At 44.8% G+C, this 22,487-nt stretch overlaps 1 long non-coding RNA gene across 1 annotated transcript in view; it reads right to left on the bottom strand.

Annotated features, from left to right (window-relative positions):
• LOC122808630 overlaps positions 1 to 22,487 on the bottom strand; it is a 244,281-nt gene that overhangs the window by 188,343 nt on the left and 33,451 nt on the right. The window lies entirely within an intron of this gene.

Genomic DNA, 22,487 nt, shown 5'->3' with positions numbered 1-22,487 from the left:
ATCTTTGAATCTTTCTAACAGGGCTAGGCCCATTTAAGTTAGAGGACCTAGTCGTTTGTTGTGTACCTGTCGTAGGGCGAGGCCCATTTAAATTAGAGGTCCTTGTCTTCCTTCTTACTGTTTATAGAGCTCTTATAGCCATGTCTAAAATGTCCAAAGACCACAAACCTTTGGGTTTTAAAAAATGCATGCTCTCAAAAGATGTCAATTACAGATGGCCACAGTAATTGCGTTTATTGCCTCAGAGCCATTCACTTGCAGGAAACTTGTTCCTTCTGTCACTCCTTTAGCTCCAGAGTTCTCCAGGAGCAAAACAACAAGTTAATTCTGAAAGGTCTCCTCAAGCCTTCCTTCGAGGAAGACTTAGCAAGCTCTTCTTCATCATCAAAGTCCCATTCATCCAGAAAAGAGAAGGTCAAGTCAGCCAAGAGACATTCTCTGGCGCCGACTGTTTTGTCTGAACCTCTTCAGAAAACATTGAAACTGGATAAACTTCTATCTCCTCGACTCCCCCTGTCCTCAGAGCCGGTCGAGGTGGTCAATGCTGACACTGCAGTGTCAGCCCCAAGCTTTTCAGAGCTGACTTCTGAAAAATTGCATCGGAGCCAGTCCAGAGATCTTTCGCCGGTCTCCCCAACCTTAAGATCTCCCATTTTTCAGAGATCCAGATCACCTACCCTGTCATCCAGATCCTCCAAGAGCCTGTCAGAGGAATATGTGGAGAGAGTAGTGCTTAGACTCTTGAAGTCTTCTGCTTTGCCCAAATTGTTGTTGGCTCTGACCCAGTCGGTTCCAGAGCCACCTGAGAGTCCATTTTCCCTGTTTTGTTTCCGCCTCCGAGCCAAGTCGGGCCTTCGGAGCCAGACATTTTGGTGCCACTTGTTGTGGAACCCTCGATTCCATCTCCCCTTGTGGTTGTCTTGGAGCCAGGTTCCGCTCCAACACCTTTGGTGCTGTCTATGATGTCTAGGAGCTGAAGCTCACCGGTCAGCCCCGATGGGGACACTTGAACCCAAACCTCTTTGGTGCCAAGTCTCCCACTCGGTGCGTCAGCTAGGGTGAGCTCGGACCCTACAGCCATCTCGGAGCCGGTCGCTCTGGAGCCGAGGACTACCTCCGTTTCCTTGGAACCAGGGCTGTCTTTGGAACTGGAAAGATCTGCATTTGAGATGAAGAGGAGCATGCTGTCTCGGTCATCAGCTCCATGCAAGGGTACAGATACTCTTCCCCCTCAAGCACCAACCTCTGTCTCAGCACCTTCTCTTTCCCATGGCAGCAGAGACCCACAGCCTGAGGAGCCCCCATTGGGTGGCCCCCAGTCTTCTGAGACCTCCCTGAAACACCCTTCTGAGGAGCCCTCTCGGAAGAGGACATGCAAGAGGAAGCATGTAGACTCCCTGGATGAGTCGATTACCTCAGACACTGACCTGGAAGAGTCAGAAGGGTCCCCCAAGTCATCCTCTGATGATGCCTCCTTTGTAGACATTCTAGAGATCCTAAAGCAGAGAGGCAACCCCCTTCTGATGAGGAGTCAGTGTACCTGAAGGCTTTCAGGTCTCAACCTTCAGCCTCATGGGTGTCTCCACCTTTTGACGAACTCTTGGACCTGGTTAGTCGAAAGGTGCAGGAAACTCCTAATGCTGTGGAGCCAGTCCCCAGAATACCCAACAAATTTCTCTTGGCCTCAAAAGAGAAGGAGGTTTTGTCCAAGGGCGTGCCTGTAGATGCCATGATGGTGGTGGCAGCCACTAAGAAGGAGCTAACAGAGACTTCTTCATCTGTCCTTCCGCCGAACAAAGAGTCTCGAATGATGGATAGATACAGGAAGCATATCTTCTCTTCAGCGGCTTTTACCCTCAGATCTCTGAACTATCTCACACATTTTACTAGGCTTCAGAGAGGGCTCCTCAAGGAGTTAGGAGATACTCTTCAAGATACGTCTACTGAAGGAGTCCCCGAGAAGGTGACTGCTCAGTTGTCCACCTTAAATTCCATCGTGAACTCTTCCATGAGGCTGATCTCCTATGCAGCGGACGGAGTGAGCAGGGCAGCAGGTTTGGGAGTTTCCCTTAGGAGACGCTCCTGGACGCGCTTATGTAATTTAGTGGAGCCTTTCAAGTCTACCTTTACCAACGCCCCCTTTGACGGTTCTTCTCTGTTTGGACCTAAGGTAAAAGATGCACTCACCAGGTGCGAACAAGAAGGGAAAACTCTCTCTGCCGTGGGAGTACGTTTTACCATCCCTTCTAGACCATATCCCAAGAGTCAGAGAGGTGGTAAGATGTAGTTCAAGAAGTCCCAGAGATTTTCCCCAGATGCACAGGGTGATTCCTCCTTCAGAGGCAGAGGAGGAGGAGCTAATGGTAAACACCCTAGAGGCAGCGGGGGTCCGCAAAACCAGGGTGGCTGCGATTCCTTTTGAGGCTGTCTCTATCAGCGCTCCTGATATGGGGCCTGGCTGTGCTTCTCTGGAGCCAGTCAGGGGTCACTTCTCTTTGTATCCGGAGGCCTGGCTAAACATCACCCAAGGCATATGGGTGCTAAGAATAATCACCAGAGGATACTCCATACCCTTTTCTCTTCCACCCCACACTCCCAAGAATATCCTGGATGTTCCACCCAATCACAGGGATCAAGCAACTGTAGAAGTGCAAAGGTCGCTTTCAAAGAGAGTCATTCAAACCGTCCCCGCAGACCAGATAGGATTTGGAACTTACTCCAGATTCTTTTTAGTGCCAAAGCGAACAGAGGCCTGTTGGCCCATCCTGGACCTCAGCAAACTAAATGAATCCGTAAAGAAGGCCAAGTTCCGGATGGCGACACTGCAGTCTATACTCTCTCTGTTAGGGAAAGACAATTGGATGTGCTCCATAGACCTCCAAGGTGCGTACCACCATGTAAAAATGGACAGACCATTGAGGAGTCATTTACGCTTCCGGCTTGGAGCCAGTCATTACCAATTTCGTGCTCTGCCCTTTGGTCTCACCACAGCCCCCAGGGTGTTCACCAACTGTATGGCGGTAGTGACAGCTCACCTGAGACAACGTGTTTCCGTACCTGGACAACTGGCTCCTGTCTGCCACCACCAGGCACCTCCTCCTACAAGCCCGAGATTCGACCATCCAGCTCTGTTCCCAGCTGGGGATTACAATAAATTGGGAAAAATCTGCCTTATCGCCCTCTCAATGTGCAGAAATAGACACAGTCGCCATGCTAGCTCATCTACCTGCAGACAGAATTCAAAACCTCAGGCAACAAATTCTCAGTTTGCTTCCTCTACAGAAACTCAAGGCAAAGACAGTGCTGAAACTCTTAGGGACCATGGCCTCTACCATAACTCTAGTCCCACTAGCCAGATTGCATATGCAAATTCTTCAATGGCTTCTATTTTCCCAGTGGTCCCTTCAACAACTGCCTCTATCTCACTATATCCTCATAACAGAGTCATGCAAAAAGGACCTTCGTTGGTGGATTCAGCCCAATCAGCTGACAACAGGCACTCCATTCCTGCCTCTCCAACCCATTGCTACTGTGACCACGGATGCCTCACAGATAAGATGGGGGGGCATTATCTAGGCAGGACTGTCCAAGGCACATGGCAAGATCATGAGGCTCACCTGCATATCAGTGTTCTAGAGATGAGAGCAGTGCTTCTAGCATTGCAAGCACTTCATGACTTTCTTCCTCTAGGGACGATAGCAATATGTCAATGGTATGGTATCTAAACAAGCAAGGAGGAACCAGATCTTACCCCCTTTGTTGAGAGGCTCTTCGTGTTTGGAAGTGGCCGATATCTTCCTGACGCTTTCTAGTAGCAATGCATATCCCGGGAACAAACAATGTGATAGCCGACAAGCACAGCAGGACAATCTTGATGCCTCACAAGTGGTCTCTGAATCAGGAAGTAGCGGAACAGATCTTCCGCAAATGGGGACAGCATTGCTGCAATCTCTTTGCCAACCCGATCAATGCCAAATGTAGCAGCTATTTCTCCCTTATTCCCCCTCCGGGGGAGTCACAGAGAGATGCATTTGTTCACGATTGGCCCCTGGGACTCCTTTATACAGTCCCTCCCTTTCCGCTCATATCCAAAGTGATACAGAAAGCAAAGTTGTTGGGAAGCAAAATGATTCTCCTCACTCCTTACTGGCCTCATAGGTTCATAGGTTCATACTAGGCTATCTGCCCTAGGGCATTTATAAGCCTAGCCAGAGTGTGTTTGGCTTTCGCCACCCATTTTAAATTAATTTTGCTATGCCCTTTTTCAAGGTTAGTATACTGTGCCTCTGTCTAACAGTGACACAGAAGTGATACCCGGGGTAAACCTACGATCCCCCATCCACTCATCAAGATTCCTCTTGAAGAAAGTCAATGAGGGACTCTGCCTAACCTGGACTGGGATTTTATTCCAGAGTGAAGGGAGCCTCTGGGTTATGAATCTGTCCCTCCAGCATGTCCTATTTATTTAAGTGCTGAGGTTCAAGTCTCTCAAGCGCATAGCTCAATGGGATTTGGATTTTCTGAGGTGCAGCATGTCCATTAATTCCGGGTTGGACATGGCTTTATATGTCAGGCACAGATCGCCTCTGAGCAGGCAGTATGCCACTGAGTAGAGCTGGAGTTTCTTTAACCGGGCAGGATATGGCATCTGTTTGAGCCCTTTGATCCTCTTGGTGAGGTACTTTTGGAGTCTTTCCAGTTGCTGCAGGTGTCTGGTAAGGTACATCCCAAAAGGGGCATTGTACTCAATTATGGGCCTGAGGAGGGATGAGTAAAGAGGCATGATGACCTCCCCTGATCTAGATGTGAATCCATTTATGATTAGGTGGGCTATATAAAATGTTTTTCTAATCACTTTGGCCACGTGATTGTCAAATGAGAGATTGCTATCAACTTGGGTCCCCAGGTCCCTAATTACTTCTTCTGTACTTAATGGATTACCACCTATGTGGTAATTTGTGGGCACTTTGTTTTTGCCAAAGGGGATGACTATACACTTTTTGGCATTTAGCTTGAGGCCATGGCTCTGGCACCAGTTGTCTGTTTCTATGAGGCCCTTTTGGAGGATGCTTGTGTTGGCTGGAGAGTCGATTATAGTGCCCAGTTTGCAGTCATCTGCGAACTTGGTCAGCCACAGTCCTTCTGTGTTGGCCTGTACCTCCGAGAAATATATACCGAACAGGAGAGGTCCCAGGACTGAGCCTTGTGGGATGCCACTTGTAACTGGTTTGGAGTCTGACATGGCTCCAGCAATTCTAACCATGTGGGTTCTATCCTTGAGCCAGTTTGCAACCCATCTAGTAACATAGGGGTTTATATTTAAGCTGGTGAGCTTATCTATAATGCCTGAGTGGGGTATTGTATCGAAGGCTTTTGCGAGGGCCAGGCATCAGCTTTGGTTCCCCTTTCTCAGGCCTCATCTACTAGACGATCCATGGACTCTGGACCCAGTGCCAGACCTCTTGACACAGATGTCAGGCTCCCTTCACCCCTGCCTCTACACCCTCAACTTGACAGCATGGCTGCTCCACTTCCATCCCTAGTCAGGCTTCATGATCTTTCACCTGCTCTGACCCACATCCTCACATCTTCGCATAAACCTTCCACTAGGAAGTTATACACTAGCAAATGGAGAAGGTTTTCTATCTGGGCTAAAGAAAGAAATGTAGATCCTTACACAGCATCCATCCCTGTGGTGTTAGAACTCTTGTCGGAACTTTTCCATCAGGGATCAACTGCTGCCACAATTAGGGTCCAATTGGCAGTGATATCTAACTTCCATTTGGGACAACATGAACCTAATCTAATGCCCCACAGATTATGTAAAACCTTCCTTAAAGGCACTACTTTGCTGAGACCTCCCTTTCAGGAACCTTTACCTCCTTGGGATCTGAATTTCATTCTGTCCAAACTAACTTCCCTGCCTTTTGAGCCTGCACATTCGTGTCAATTGAAGTTTCTGTCTTGGAAGACTTTGTTTCTAGTAGCTATCACATCAGCTAGACGGGTGTCAGAGTTACAAGCACTGTCAGACAAGCCTCCTTATTTGATTTTCCACAAAGACAGTTTCCCTTCATACAAATCCTTCCTTTATCCCTAAAGTTTGCTCTCAGACTAATTTGAACCAAACTATAGAACTGCCTGTATTTTTCCCTAATCATTCCAACACTGCAGAATACAAATTTCATCAACTTGATGTTAACAGGCAGTTACGGTTCTACCTTCACAGGACTAAGGAACTTAAGTCAGATCAATTCTCAATTTCGAGCTGTATTTCCTTCATTTACTCCTCCAATGGAAAGACTCTGCCGTTCAAGAATAAGGTTCATTTCCTGTCCACATCTGCTGCCTTTCAAGCCAGAGTTCCAATTGACAATATTTGTGCAACAGCAACTTGGGCTACCCCTCATACCTTTGTTACTCATTGCAAACTGGATTTGACCTCCAGGGGTAGAGCCTCCTTTGGTTCCACGATACTCAGGAGTATATTCCCATGAGCCACCCGAGAATAAGGTGCTAGGGACGCTGTCCCATATGTAAGAATGAAGGCAAGATAGGACTACAGAACATAAAGAAGTTATGTACTCACCGTAACGTCCCATGTTTGTAGTCCATCTTGCCCTTCATTCTTACGAACCCACCCACCTGGAGACAGGATAGTGTTGCCCTTGGTAGGGTGGAGACCTTTCATTATTGTTCTTTCTGGATAACTTTTTTCTGTCTTTCTATAGTTTAGCAGCAAACAAGATCTGGGGATTGTACTAGTGCACTATGGGATACCTACCTAGCCACAAAGCCACAAGCTAACTAAGAGACTTTGAGCTTTATAATAGGCAGAGTCAGAGCCGAGGATCGGCTCCGAACCCATATGTAAGAATGAAGGGCGAGATGGACTACAAACATGGAATGTTATGGTGAGTACATAACTTATTTTTTACCATGGGTGGCAGGGTTGGTGGTTGGCATAGTGGTTAAGGTGTTTACCTTATAGACACAAGGGAACAGGGTTTTATATTCATCTTTGGTCACGGTCTGGCTACTGGCTAGGCATATAATAGTCTGCAGACGGATTGCTCAATACTTACCTATGAACCTATGGGATTTTTCAATCTTAGAGAGAAAATAAGGGGTATAGAAATCAGTGCAGTGATAGACTCCAGTAAAGTATGTTTGTGTGTTTCATACACCCACTGAACTATTGCTGGAATGAAAAATGTCCATTGCAATGAATGAGCCTTCTTAGCAAGGTGGTAGCTCCATTTGTATGTGGGACTTGGTACTGCAGGCAGTATCGAGTGAGAAGACAAACTCTTTACAGTAATGAGCTCCATATATAGGTGAAGATGTACTGCAGGCTGCAGGAGTCAAGAACGGTACAACCTGGAACCACAGACATGTGGCTCATTGTAATGTGAGACATTCCACAAACTACTGTGGGCATGGCTCCCAGTGCTCTCTTTTCAAAAGTAGATTTTATTTCCTTGTGGATTAGTGGCTGTACAAGAATGTCTGTCATCTTGGTCAGGGAGAGTGCAGGTAAGATGGCACCCCACAGGTGGAGATCCTGCATTGGACAGCCACATTGCTGTGCAGTTCCACCTGTATCCCAGACATGGCTCCCTACCAGCAGTAGTAGGTCTGACATACAGGTAGAGCTACTGCAACAAAGAATATCAGCAGAACTCACTGGTCCTGCCAAGTCCTCTGGTAAGTTTGGGCTATGCTCAGAATAAATAATGATATTCCATAACATAGAATATTGTGAAAGCTAATTACTTATTCCTGGCATTAAACTTTCATTAATTCAGTAGCTTGGCTAACTGAATTTCACACTGTTTGCTCTTATGACCTCATCAGAAGGTGCTGCCAGATGACACAGAATCTGGAAGTAATTAGATAGCTGCTAAGCATACAGTACATACAAACATAAGATCTGATGTTGTTAATCTTCTTTCCATTCATCACTGATGGGGATTCAGTTCCGAGCCATCGGAACCGAGTCACCCTATTACCAAGCTCATGCCAGTCAAAAAAACTCTCTCTAAGTCTCTACCCAGAATGCCTGTTACCCCACATCTCATTTGCCACGTAGCCATAAAGCCGCATTTCAGCCGAGCTTTCAGCTAAGTGAAATCTTTTTTGATATTTGTGTATTTTGGATATCTTCATATTTTACTAAGCAATTAGTATTGTTAGTGTCGTTTCTTCTGTCTAACCTTGTTCTTTTCTCTCTACCTGTTGTTACCGTTAGTAAACTTCAAGTACTGTTGCTGGTATGGTCTTTTCCCTTACCCTTGTGGTATTTCTTCAATACTGTAGTTGGTATTGCTTCTCCTGTTTAACCTGTTAGCTTGTGTTTCCCTTTCTTGTTTATTGTTATATTTGTGATTTTTTTGTGATTTTTTTGAATGGAGTTGACTTCATTATAGTTGGATTATACAGCTGGCTGTGGTGTTTTTTTCTACCAAGATGTCGGATATGAAGGGTACTTTAGGCTTTAAGCATTGTACTTCTTGTAAGGGCAAGTCATCTAACAGTGATTTTCATGATGACTGTTTATACTGTTTGGGAGTGGCCCACCTTTTGGTGCAGCCTCCATGTGATATTTGTCAGAGCTTCAGCCAATGCACTCTTAATGAGCACAAAAATAAACTCATTCTGAATGGGTTACTCAAGTCTCCCTTCTCAGAGGCCATTTCTGCGATGGAGGCCTCAACCCCTCCTTCTAAAGGACAAAAAGAGATCCCATTCTGCTCCTTCTTCACCATCGGGTGATCAGAGCAAACCTGGAAAATCTAAGGTCCCTAAGTTATCGGCGGAGCATAAATCTGTCTCTTCGGCTCCGTCTTCCTCAGCTCCGACCATCTCAAAACCTTCAACACTGACTCCTGTTTTGGCACAGGTCCTGCCTCCGGCACCGATCATAGACCTTACAACTGCTATTTCGACTTTGGCACCTGTAGCTACTTCGGCTCAGGGCACATCTTCGACTACACCATTAGTTTCCATTTTGGAACCAACCGTTTTGGCTCCGAGTTGCCACTTCATCACCGAGCATTGTACAGACCTTACTGAATCTGACCCCTTTGCTTCCAGTCTCAAAACTAGAGACTTCGGTGCCAGCAGACCTTGCACCATGGACCCGATACTCCCCCTCCATAGACCCGTTTCTGGGCCAAGCGTATAGCCCATTCCTCGAATGTTCTGAATTTCCATCTGGAGTATCCACTAGATCCTCCAGGAGCTTTTGGAACATGACATGGTGTGTCTTGCAGACCAGCTGTTAGTAGCCAGGGGGTTGGGTTGCCTTATCCACGGACTACATCTTACACAACTCCTTCGACCATCTCTGTTCCAAAGCCTTCTGCTCAGACATCCTTCTTGGAACCTATCATCTTGGCTTCTACAGTGCATCTCACTTTGGCTCAGAGTTTGTCCCTTTGGTCTTCGGTTCCCGCCGAACCGGTCCTTCCTCAATTTGGGGATTGGGGGATGGGTGCATCAGCCCGGGGTGCAGTGCTGCCTCTCTCCTCGGTCCCTTCCTTGGCGCCGATGGCTGTGTCCATGCCGATCCTGCTTGAGGCTCCATCCATGGGGGCAGGTTCATCAGAGTGGGCTGTAACCCTGGTCCTGAGGTTGTCTTTCTCAGTTCCGGGCTCCCAATCCCTCTTCAGGTGGGCCTACCTTCTGAGCGATGGAGAGGGCTCTTGCTTCTGGAAGCACTCCTTTGATGTCAAAACACCAGTTTTCACCCCCTGAGCTACAGCTGTCACAGACCACCCCCTGGGACACTGGACAGAGAAGCCACAGGACACCCCTGTTCAGGGTACCAACTCTTCTGAGTCCTCCTCAGAGACCCCCACTGAGGAGCCCCCTCAAAAGAAGACATGCAAGAGGAAGCATGTGGACTCACCCGAGGAGTCCTTAATGGAAGACACGGATTATAATGATGGTGAAAGGTCCCCACGGTCACCTCCTTCTGAGACATCCTGGAGATGTTAAAGCAGAGAGGTTAAAGCAGAGAGGTGACTGGAAGCCCTCCAACCCTTCATCTGAGGGGTCCGTCTTCCTGCAGGCTTTTTGTGCCCGACCTTCTACCTCTTGAGTGACCCTGCCTGCCAATGAGTTCATCCAGCTCATCGTGCAGTGCGCGTGGAAGAACCCTGATTCCATTGAGGTGATCCCCTGGAGACCAGATAAAATTCTTCCCCTCTCAAGGAGAACCTGCACTGGTCCAAAGGGTTACCAGTTGATACTATGGTGGTGGTGGTGGCCATGAAAAAGGACTTGGCTGAGGAAAGTTCTGCTGTCCATCCACCCAATAGCGAGTCCCGGGCAGTGGGCAGACTTGAGAAGCATGTTTTTTCATCAGGGACCTTTGCTATATGATCCCTACATTATTTGGCACATTTTACGAGGCTCCAGAAGGACTTGATCTCCGAACTCTCTGGGACGCTCACAGGACAGTTGTCTGACGAGGTCAGGGACAAAGTGGCCTAGCAGCTTGCAACCCTGGAATCAATATCCAACTCATCCATGAGGATGTTCTCACACGCGACTGAAGGGACGGCTAGAGGAGCAGATTCAAGCATTGTTATAAGGCATCATGCCTGGATGTGCATTTGTGACCTCCCAGATCCCTTCAAGTCTTCCTTTCTGAATGCTCCCATCTAAGCTTCATCCCTTTTTGGCTCCAAAGTGAAGGACACACTAGCCAGGTGTGTCAAGATGGAAAAAGCCTGTCTGCTATAGGCCTACGGTTTTCCAACCCTCAAAGTACCTTTTCCAGGAATCAGAGAAGTGGGAAAATGTGACATAAGAAATCTCAGGGTCCCTACCGTGCCACACGTGGTGATGATACTCGCAGAGGCAGAGGGGGTAACAATTCCAGAAGACACCCCTGTAGAAGCAGAGGGGGTCCTTGCAACCAAGGCTCCAGGGACTCCTTCTCTGGATGGCCTTATCAGTGCTTCTGAGGGGTGGTCCGATTGCTTACCTTTGGAAGCAGTCAGGGGTCATTTTTCTCTGCACCAAGCTGCCTGGCAATCTATCACCACTGATCACTGGGTGCAGAACATTATCAGAGGTTACACCATTCTCCTTTCTTGTCAGCCAAATTTTCCAAGAAAACTTCCCGACGTTCCACCCAGTCAAAGGAAAGAAGCAGCTTCAGAGATTATAAAGCTGTCTCAAAAAAAGAGTAGTCCAACCAGTCCCACCAGACCAGTGTGGATCCGGATTTTACTCGAGATTCTTTTTGGTGCCATTAAAGACAGGGGACTGGAGACCCATTTTGGATCTCAGCAGTTTAAACAAGTCTATGACCCAAACCAAATTCCAGATGGTCACGGTACAGTCCATCCTTCCCTTTTTAAGGGAAGGGGATTGGATGTGCTCTATAGATCTCCGGGATGATTATTACCACATCAAGATGGGCAAACACTCCAGGAGTCTGCTTTGCTTTTGGCTAGGAGCCAGTCATTACCGATTCCGTGCCCTGCCATTCAGTCTCTCTACAGCCCCCAGAGTGTTCACGAAATGCATGGCAGTGGTAACAGCTCACTTGAGACTAATTCTGGGTTTTACCATATCTGGATGACTGGCTCCTTACCACCCCCACCAAGCATCTTCTGGTAACAGCACTACACCATACTCTCTCTGTGGAAAAATTGTTGGGAATAATGATACATTGGGAGAAATCCAACCTTATCCCTACACAACAAATAATTGGAGCCGTGTTCAATACTCAGTCCTGTCTGGAATCACTCCCATTTCCCAGACTCCATCGATTGAGGCTTCAACTCTGGGTGATTCTATCTCAAACAACAGCCTCTGCAAGGGAAGTTCTTCAGGCCCTAGGTTCTATGACTGTATCAATTCCAATAGTGCCTCTAGCAAAGCTACATATGCAGTTTCTGCAATTGCTCCTTCTGTGTCAATGGTTCCCAAACTGTCACCCCCTGGATTACAAGATTCGAATAACCAACTCCTGCAAACAGGACCTGCTTTGGTGGATGAGGCCAAACATAGATCTTTGGAGCCGCACATTGCAACCCTCCCAGCCCACAGCCATTGTGACCACGGATGCTTCCCTGATCGGGGAGGGGGGGCATTTCCAGGGAAGGACTGTCGAAGGCACATGGTCCACCTCAGAGGCCTACCTGCATATCAGTGTTCTGGAACTGAGAGCTGTGCTGTTAGCATTGCAGGCCTTCCATCCGGCTTTCCCTTCCAGGACAACTGCAGTTCAATCAGACAATATGTCAGTGGTCTGGTACATCAACAAGCAAGAAGGAACCAAGTCCTACCCCCTATGTCGAGAAGCCTTGAGAATTTGGCAGTAGGCAATAGCTTCCATCTGCTTTCTGATAGCAATGTATATCCCAGGGAGCTCCAACGTGATTGTGGACAAACTGACCAGATGCATCCTTATGCCCCACGAGTGGTCCCTCAACCTTGAGATGGCGTCTGTAATCTTCAGCCACTGGGGCCAGCCTTGCTGCAATCTTTTCGCTTCCCCATCAAACACCAAGTGCAGCAGCTACTTTGCCCTACTTCCCCCATAGGGGGAGTCACTGAGAGATGCTCTGATCCACGATTGGTCCACGGGACTTCTCTACGCTTATCCTCCCATTCCTCTGATCCCACAATTTCTAAAGAAGGCTCTTCGGGTGAAATGCAAGGGGATCCTCATAACCTCATTCTGGCCTCAACAAGTTTGGTTCCCCTTTCTTCGGACTCACCTAGTATACCCACCGTGGATTCTGGACCCTCTACCAGATCAGATTACTCACCCCCAAGGGTTGAGTCACCTGAATTTTCCAGTCTCAAGCTGACAGCTTGGTTTCTCCACTTCCACTAGTCGCCAGGCAAGCTAATCTCTCCTCCCCTGTTCGAGACATCATTCTGGCCTCTAATTAACCATCCACCAGAAGACTATATCAGGATAAATGGAAAAGGTTCTCCATTTGGTCCAAGGATAACATACTAGACCCGTATTCGGTTTCAGTTACTGCAGTGCTTCAATACCTGGCTAGGTTTTTTGATAATGGAGTGTCTGCCTCTACAGTACGAGTGCATCTAGCGGCAATTTCCAATTTCCACAATGTTATAGCACCCCTCTTATCTCTTTATGCCTCTGCAAGGCTTTCCTCAAGGGGACCTCTCATCTCAGGCCTCCTCTCAGGCAGCCCGTGGAACCATGGAACCTCACTTTAGTCCTCCAGTCTTTGACTCAAAAGCCCTTTGAGCCTGCTGCTAAGTGTGACCTAAAGTTTTTGTCTTGGAAATCTTTATCCCTTGTAGCCGTTACCTCTGCCAGAAGAGTCTCGGAGCTACAGGCATTGTGTATCAAGAGGCCCTATCTGGTCTTACATAAAGACAGAGTGTCACTTCAGATGAATCCATCCTTTCTTCCCAAAGTTGTTTTTTGAATTCTCTATTAACCAGTCCATTGATCTACCAGTGTTTTTTCTGAATTTTGCCAATAGAGGAGAGTATTGCCTTCACTCCTTAGACGTACATAGACAACTGAGATTTTACCTAGACAGGACCAAACCTATCCGTAAATCTGACCAGCTTTTCATTTCCTTTTTGGGACCCAAAATGGGAGAGGCTATTTCCAAGGTTACATTATTAAGATGGCTAAGAGACTGCATACATTTCACCTATTCCCTCCATAATGAATTCATGCCAAAAGTTAAAGCTCACTCCACTAGATCTATACCAACATCTATAACATTCCTTTCCAGGGCATCCATGGATGACATCTGTGCAGCAGCTACTTGGGCTAAGCCTCATACCTTTATCAATCATTACAAATTGGACCTGGTCTCCAGAGGGAGAGCTGCCTTTGCCTCAATGGTACTCAGGAATGTTCTTCCATAAGGGCCGCCCATGGACCTCAAGATAGCTTGGGATTCTGTCCCATCAGTGATGAATGGAAAGAAGATTAACAATATCAGATAAAGAAGTTATGTCTTACCATAACGCTCCATCTGTGTGTTCATCTTCGTTCATTCATCACTTCCCCCCTCCAAAGGCTCCTGGAGGATGCTTTGGGTCTAAGTGGTGCCCTAGGGTACTTGTGTAGAAGTGGCCTCAGCTTTATTTCCTTTTTTTTGCAAACTCAATCTGAGGTAACAGAGAGAAGGGCATTCTGGGTAGAGACTTAGCTCGAGAGTTATTTTGACTGGCGCGAGCTTGGTAATATGCTGAATCCCCCATCAGTGATGAATGAAAGAAGATGAGCAACACAGATGGAAGGTTATGGTAAGACATAACTTTTTTTTAAATGTAATATACATAGCTACACTGATGTAACTAAAGTAAAAGCTGCATATTTTAGAATCATAACACCTACTGTACATGATGAGACCATAAGTACTGCAAAAAGACGTGGATGGAAAACTTTGTACTTGATCTTTAAGAACACACAAGTATTCTATCTCACTAGTTTTGCATGCACAATGACTCTTTCCTCATTTTACTGGTCTTTATTAATGCGTTCAGATCAGCAAAGTCAGATATCACTAGCTGTTAAATATGTTTTATCCTTTTTTTGGATGCATCGGTGTAATATCAGCCTGTTGGGTTTAGTTCCATAGGCATTTGCTATGGAACTTTTTTCTTTTTGGTTAAAACTTATTTGCAATCCACTCCTAATGCAGTGGACACCAGACTTTTCATGAGCTAAGTGGTGTACTGAAAAGCCAATTAAAAAGGGAAAAACATGTTATGTCTGCAGCTAATGGAATATGGCTTTATTGGTATGACTGCATTATTAAAGACCTGCAGAACTAAGCAAAGGGTCATTCTATATGCACAAGCTAGTGAGATGCAACAATTACATGTCCTTAAGGGGTAATTTGTAAATGTATTTATCTCCAACGATGCCCTCATCAAGTGAGTTTGTAAGTGTATTATTTTAAAAACAAAACAGTGTAAGAAACTTCTCTGTGTGCAAGATTTTCAGTCCATATATTTCTAGTTAATCACTGTATATTAATCAGATCAGGCAATAATAGTAGAAGAAGCGAACATAAACTCAAGTCAAAAAGTAATAATAGAAAATATATAATTCTACAGCATTACTAAGTATTCAAAAGTAATCCAAGCAAGGCAGGCAGTCTGTTTCCAGTCGAAAATCCTTTATTAAGTACACAGACAAGCGATCCTAGTAAAACAAAAATAGAGTAATGATTTCCTCACAAGCTTTCTAAATATATATATACTTTTTATCAGGCATAGGAGTGGTTTATTGTGCTGTAAAACAGTGTTATTGGTACACATGTTAAATTCACATCCCTTCCCCCATCAGTGTGACATTCGAGCTGGTCCTGCCCTACCTAGTAGCTGTCATAATAATATATAGCCCTAATGTACTTTAATGGTACATCTTATTTAACCAAATTATTAAGTCTGTGATTTTATACAAGGCAATATACTACATGGCTGGAAATATATCAACCTTAGTTCATTTTGCGATCAAAAATTATATATAAATATATACATATACATTTTGCATGTAAAAATCAGTTTTTATTTTCATAACCTATTGTTAACAAAGATTGCTTTCGTCCGTCTAGACTTCTTCAGGTCTGTGTACAAGAACCCTAAAAACCTATATAATTGTATAATTAGTTAGTATTGTTATTACCATCATTTGAATAAAGTGGAAAAAAGAGAACCAGAAAAAAAAAATAAAAAAAATATATGTATGATGATGGAAACAAAATATACACTTAAATTTCAAATGATTTAAAATGGTATTTAAAACCAATTTGTAGAAAAAAATAAAATAAAATAAAATACAATTAGTCATGTAAACAATGTGGCAATTTTCTAAGTTCCAATGCACTTTTAATTGAACAGCAGTAGTTTAGTCCAGGCTTTCTAAATACTTAATCCTTAGTAATTAGTACTTAGTAATGTTGTAGAATTATATATTTTCTATTATTACTTTTTGACTTGACGAGTTTACATTTACTACTTCTACTACTATTGTCTGATCTGATTAATATACAGTGATTAACTAGAAATATATGGACTGAAAATCTTCCACACAGAGAAGTTTCTTACACTGTTTTGCTTTTAGACCCACTACACTTTAGTGGGTTGTTTTGAGACTTCGGGGATACCACGGAGATTACTTGTTTTTTAAGTGTATTATTTTCAGACAATATTCTGTTTTGTCGGTCTTTCTCCAATTTGGTCTTATATGCATTTATTATGGGAAATCCTTGCCTTATAAATATATGTTGGTTATGGAGAATGTGTATATGCATTTAAATGTCTATGCAGAATGTATATTGCAGTATGGAGTGTGAACATATTCTCACACCAATTACCTAGATAACCAGAGTTTAATTAACAATCAAAGTGGCATATAAGGAGAAAGCTGAAAGCTAATTACCCCTCTTAGAGGATTGTGTAAAAGAAGACTCTGGAAGTGTGTAATGACATCCCAGTCAGGGATAAACTGTGGAATATACCTGTGAAGCTGGAAGTTGGACCTGGGAGAGGCCTGCTGCCTTGGGCTTTCTTTTTATAAACAGTCTGTATCTTGGAGAGGCTGTGTGAAACTGAGAAGTTTTAGTGGTTATAACCCAATGTACTGTCAGAAAAGACAAGTAGGTGTTGGTTTTGATTTGTTTTACTTTATGAAACTAAACCTTTATCACTTGGTCTGATCTCCCTTTCTAGTCATAGCTAGTCCTTCCTCGGCTGTGTGCATGCCAGTGAAATCACTCCTTCACAACATTTCCCGCGGCTGTGTGCATGCCAGTGAAATCAGTCCTTCACAATTTCCCGCGGCTGTGTGCATGCCAGTGAAATCAGTCCTTCACATTTCCAAACTGCATACAAACCTTGCAACTTTAAACATCTTTGCAGTCCTGCTACAGAAACATGCAAACAACTGCCCAGCTCAACTACATCATAGAAGTCACCTAGCAATGTAAGTAAATAACTAGCACCCTTGAATTACCACTCGCAAACTAAAAATCAGTGCTTAATTATTGTTTGTAGTTAAAGTTCCTTACTCTTTCATGGACGATTTCTTGGCCTTGGTTCAGTCCCACATACTCATTGGCGCTATCTCTCCCCTCCATACACCTTATCGGTTGTCTCCCATACACCTCATTGGTTGTCTCCTATAGCAATCCAACCAGTTATTCTGCTTTTACATGCGTCTCCATGCCCATAGTGGAGCTTATTAATAGCACTAAAGTGTGTTAGGTCCCATTTATAAATCATTTGGTCTGATCCCTCTTCCTTGTCATAGCTAGTCCCTCCATGGTTGTGTGCACACCAGGTAAACTTCAATTGGTTTAGCAGTTGTAGATGTATTCTCTGTTATTCTGTTACCAATAATATTGGTCATATGATGTTCTCAAATGTTTCATAGACTTAGCTATACAAGAATTAGCATTTAATGCACATATACATCTGTGGAGTTGCACTTTTTTTTATTGTTGCTGAACCTGTGCTAGCAGAAGCATAGCAATACAATTACATTTGTTCATCTGTATAGACAATGTGATAATAGTTACCTAGTGGCTAATAACTGTTTTGTATTGGTATTAATTCTGGATCTTATTAGGATATGTGTAAGCTTCTGAGCCCCCAAAGCCTTTTTGTGTTGGAGGGAAGCCTTCTAGCTTATCAGTGGGAGTGGTAAGCACTAGGTAGCCTATCTACCACAAGAGTGGTTTCTGGCCCAGAAATTGTAGTTTATTGACCGTTTGGGCAGTTTTTCCATCTCTTTCAAATTTCTGGTTTAAAAGCCTGCATTTGTGCTGGTTTCCCACATTTCCTGTAACTAGTCTAGTCCAGATACAGATTTGCTGTATCCAGGACTGTTTGTAAGCTTCTGAGCCCCCCAAGCCTTTCTGTGTTGGAGGGAAGCATTCTAGCTTATCAGTGGGAGTGATAAGCACTAGGTAGCCTATCTACCACAAGATCCAGGTATAGATTCTTAGTTTTAGCACTTGAATTTGCTTATTCGTGCTCAGCACTTGTTGTTAGCACTAAATAAGCTACAAATTACTATAGCACTCAGCCTTCCTCTTTACCTAGAGAAAAAACAGTTCTTGTACTTGCTTTCCTCACTTGCTTAGAGAAAAACAGCTCTTATACTCACTTTCCTCACTTGTCTAGAGGAAAGTAGTTTTTTATTCAGGCATGTCCAAGGGTCATCTCCTAGTGTTCTCTCCTGTCTATCTAATGAATCTGGGCATCTTGGGGCAATGTAGCAATTGCCTCATGTACAGAGACAACCCTCTCCTCCTACCACCCAACACCACAACCTGTGAGAGATGCACTTATCTAGCCAAACTGGAGGTGAAGCTCTCTCCAGCCAAGACTGAACTTGACAGTCAGGAGGATAAAGTAAACACTTGCACCATACCACACTCATCACATAGTCCCACTAAACCTACACCACCAAAATCCACACAAAGAAACACAAAAACATTCACGGAGGCTCTCAATAATAATCTCTCACTTGCTGAACTGGTCTGGCTTGAACTCCCTCACCTCCTTCAGTGGTATCAACTCTCACTCGCCCACAAACTAGTAAACCATCCACTAAATGTCCCATCCCTCCAGAATCTACTCCAACCCTATCGCACCACCAGACCACTAAGATCCAGCAACAAAAATCACTTGCAGATCACTAAAGCCAATAACTCTTCTGGTGAAGCACTATTCTCTTGCACCATAGCCAAATTATGGAACTCACTCCCACCCACAATTGCCTCCATACCATCATGCACCCACTTCAAAACTTTACTAAAAGCGCACCTAAAAACATGCTGGCTATGCTCTTGCAATCCCCACTCTAATATCATCCACCCCATCCAACCACTACCTTTCTTTCCACTCCACTAACTACCTTGATTATAGCAAGCTCAGATGCTCATACGCCTAGTACTTATTATACAGCAGGAACTTCTCATTGTAACATTTGTTAATGTCTGTTATGTACTTCACAGATAAAAATTCTAGTTGTCTACTGATGTACTATGTTCTTCATCTGTAAATATGTTGTAAGTAATTGCTATGTTAAATTGTTAATCGCTATGTAATCCAATGTAACTACTGTCTGTTTATTTTACTGTGGAGCTTTTCTCCCCGGGCCTCCACTGAAAATGGATCTACGTCCAGTCGGACACTCCCGGTCAACAAATTTAAATAAATAAATAATAAATAAATAAAATAAAAATCTGCTCAAGCAATAGAGACCTCCAAAGTAGAAACGCAAGCAACCTCCACCCCCCAACACAACCTAAATGACACATAGCCCACAGACTCAGTGTGCCACTCAACCACAGCCCATAATGCAAAACAATGTACCCAACACACTAGTCATAGGTGACTCTATAGTCAGGCACACTGATGTCCCACTCAACAGGCTAAACAAGAAGAAGGTTGCTGTCAGCTGCCTGTCAGGTGCCAGGATCTGCCACATAACCCACGCACTCAGGTCACTCCACAACAAGTACAAATATGACATTGTCATTGTCCATGTTAGTGTGAATGACCTGAGACATACCTCCCTGGACTACATGAAGAGTGACATGGAAAAGCTCTCCAATCTTGTAGCCCAGGCAGGTATGACCCTAGCCCTGAGTAGCATCCTGCCATCGCCCAGAATGATACCACAGTACAATGATAATATGATTGACTTCAACAATTGGCTAAGCTTCTGGTGTCATCCAGTATCTGTCTGCCTGGGATGACATGGTCAACAGACCACGATGCTTTGCCAGAGATGGCCTGCACCTGTCACCCCTGGGATTCCAGATACTGGCTAAGGCTCTTGCTGACCTTGTAGTGCCTTTTTTAGGCAATGTTCAAATGACAAATTCACCACCATAACAGGAACAGGCAAGCAAAAACTGAGGGTAATAGTACTCAATGCTAGAAGTCTAAATCTCAAAATGCACTCCCCTCGAGGCACTCCTTAAAATGGAGAACATCGATATCTGTGCAATGACTGAGACCTGGTTCAAGGCTCCAGAGAGCACCCCTGCATTACCAGGCTATAACTCATACCACACTTTTCAGCCCCCTAACCTGGACCGGAACACCAAAGGCGGAGGTGTGTCCATATTCATTAAGGATATCCACACCTCCAGGCTAGTTGCTCAGCATAATGCATCCGAAGTTATCCAAGTGCAACTAACTCTGGGCAAATCTGCAATCCAAATTGTAGCTTGCTACATATCCCCCACCATGCCCCAGGATTCCCACACATCTTTTCTTGATACACTGGAAAATATTAGGGTTCAACCAAACCCCCTAATAATGGGCGATTTCAACTACCCCACCATTAACTGGGAAAACTACTCTTGTACCAACTCCTTCACTCAACACTTTCTGAAATTCATAAATTCCAATGCCCTGGATCAACTTATCCACACCCCCACCAGAGGCAACAATATCCTAGACCTAGTCATTACCAACATGAGTGACTGGTGTTCCATACCTGAAGTCAACTCCTCGTTGGTCAGTTCCGACCATAAGCTAATCACCCAAGATATCCACATCCCGCCCCCACCCCCCCATTAAGGAACCCACTGTAAAAAATTTCTACAAAGCCAACTTCATGCTTCTTAAGACAGAAGTGGTGAACTTCATGACACCCATGCAGATGGACAATACAGTTATGACTGCTGAATCCTACACAGATGCACTCTGTAAACACTTGCACAAGTGCGTGGATCGTGCTATCCCAAACAGAACCAAGATGCTATTCTCCAAAAAAAGGAAGCCAATCTGGTGGTCCCCTGCCATAAACAAACTCTACAAGAAAAGGATAAAACTGTTGCAAAAGAAAGAGAGTAAAAGCCCATGAGTGAGGAATTTCCTGGTCAGCCTCAGTAAGAAGCTCAGATCCCTTATAAGAGCCTCCAAAGCTAGCTACAAAAAAAATATCACCGCTGATTCTAGGGACAACTACAAAGCATTCTATAGCTATGTCAAGAATCTCAATGGCAGCACCCAGATCTGCTCTGAGTTACAGCACAACGGCATGAAAATTACAAAACCAACTGATATTGCCAACGTACTTCAGTGCTAACTTTACCCACCTCTCACCCCCTAAAGGGCCCATATCTATACAGGAAGAATGTAGAGTTTCTGTAATCACAACTACACAGGTAAAATCTGCACTCTCTAAAGTCAAAAACACAGCATCCATGGGACCGGACAACATTCCAGGCTGCGTTTTACACAAACTTCAGAATGAACTGGCTCCCCACCTAAGCACCATGCTCAATCATAGTCTCACATCAGGCTTTGTGCCCACTGAATGGCGCACAGCAACAGTTATCCCACTCTACAAAGGGGGAGCTACCACTGATCCCGTGAACTGTCGACCATTAGCCTGACGAGCCTGGTCTGCAAGGCAATGGAACTCATAAATAAAGACATTGGTAACCTCCAAACTCTGGACCCCACCCAGTTCGGGTTTGTGAAAGGCAGATCATGCCTCCTGAACCTGATCAGCTTCTTTGAGGCAGTCCCCAAAGCTGTAGACGATGGTAAGGTGGTTCACACAGCCTATCTTGACCTCACCAAGACTTTTGACACCATCCCCCATTCTGGAATTATAGCTAAACTCACTAAACTAGGTATAAATCCCTATGTCACAAGATGGGTTGCCAATTGGCTCACTGACAGAACCCACACTGTAAAAGTTGCAGACTCCAAATCTGACTTCAAACCAGTGACAAGTGGAGTACCACAGGGTTCAGTCCTGGGACCTGTCCTGTTTGGTATCTACTTCTCTGAAGTACAGGCTAACACAGAAGGCCTTTAGCTAATGATGTTCACAGATGACTGTGAACTAGAAGCCATAGTTGAGTCCCCAAATGATGTGGACATCCTACAGAAGGACCTCACTGAGACAGATGCCTGGTGTCAGAGCCATGGCCTCAAGCTCCATGCCAAAAAGTGCATAGTCATCCCCTTTGGTAAAAACTCTGTACCCATGAACTACCACATAGGTGGTAGTCTACTTAATGCCGAATGTGTGATAGGAGACCCGGGGACCCAGGTGGACAGTAGTCTCTCCTTTGATAATCACATCACCACAGTAGTCAGGAAATCCTTCTACATGGCACACCTCATCACAAAAGGGTTCTCATCTAGAAAAAAAGAGGCCATTATAGAGTACAATGCCCCTTTTGGAATGTACCTCACAAGACATCTGCAGCAGCTGGAAAAGTCACAGAAGTACCTCACAAAGAGAATTACTGGCCTCAAACAGATGCCCTACACTGACTGCCTCAAAAAACTCCAGCTTTACTCTGTGGCATATCGCCTACTCTGAGGTGATCTCTGCCTAACATATAAAGCTATGTCAAACCCAGAGCTGTTGGACATGCTTCACCTAAAGAAATCCCAATCCCTCCGAGCTACATGCTCTAGGGACCTAAACCTTGCCACCATAAACAGGACATGCTGGAGGGATGGATTCC

The sequence above is a fragment of the Protopterus annectens genome, chromosome 8.part0, assembly GCF_019279795.1.
Source record: "Protopterus annectens isolate FY-2018-M chromosome 8.part0, PAN1.0, whole genome shotgun sequence".
Lineage (NCBI taxonomy): Eukaryota > Metazoa > Chordata > Ceratodontiformes > Protopteridae > Protopterus > Protopterus annectens.
This window is presented reverse-complemented; position numbering and strand designations above follow the sequence as displayed.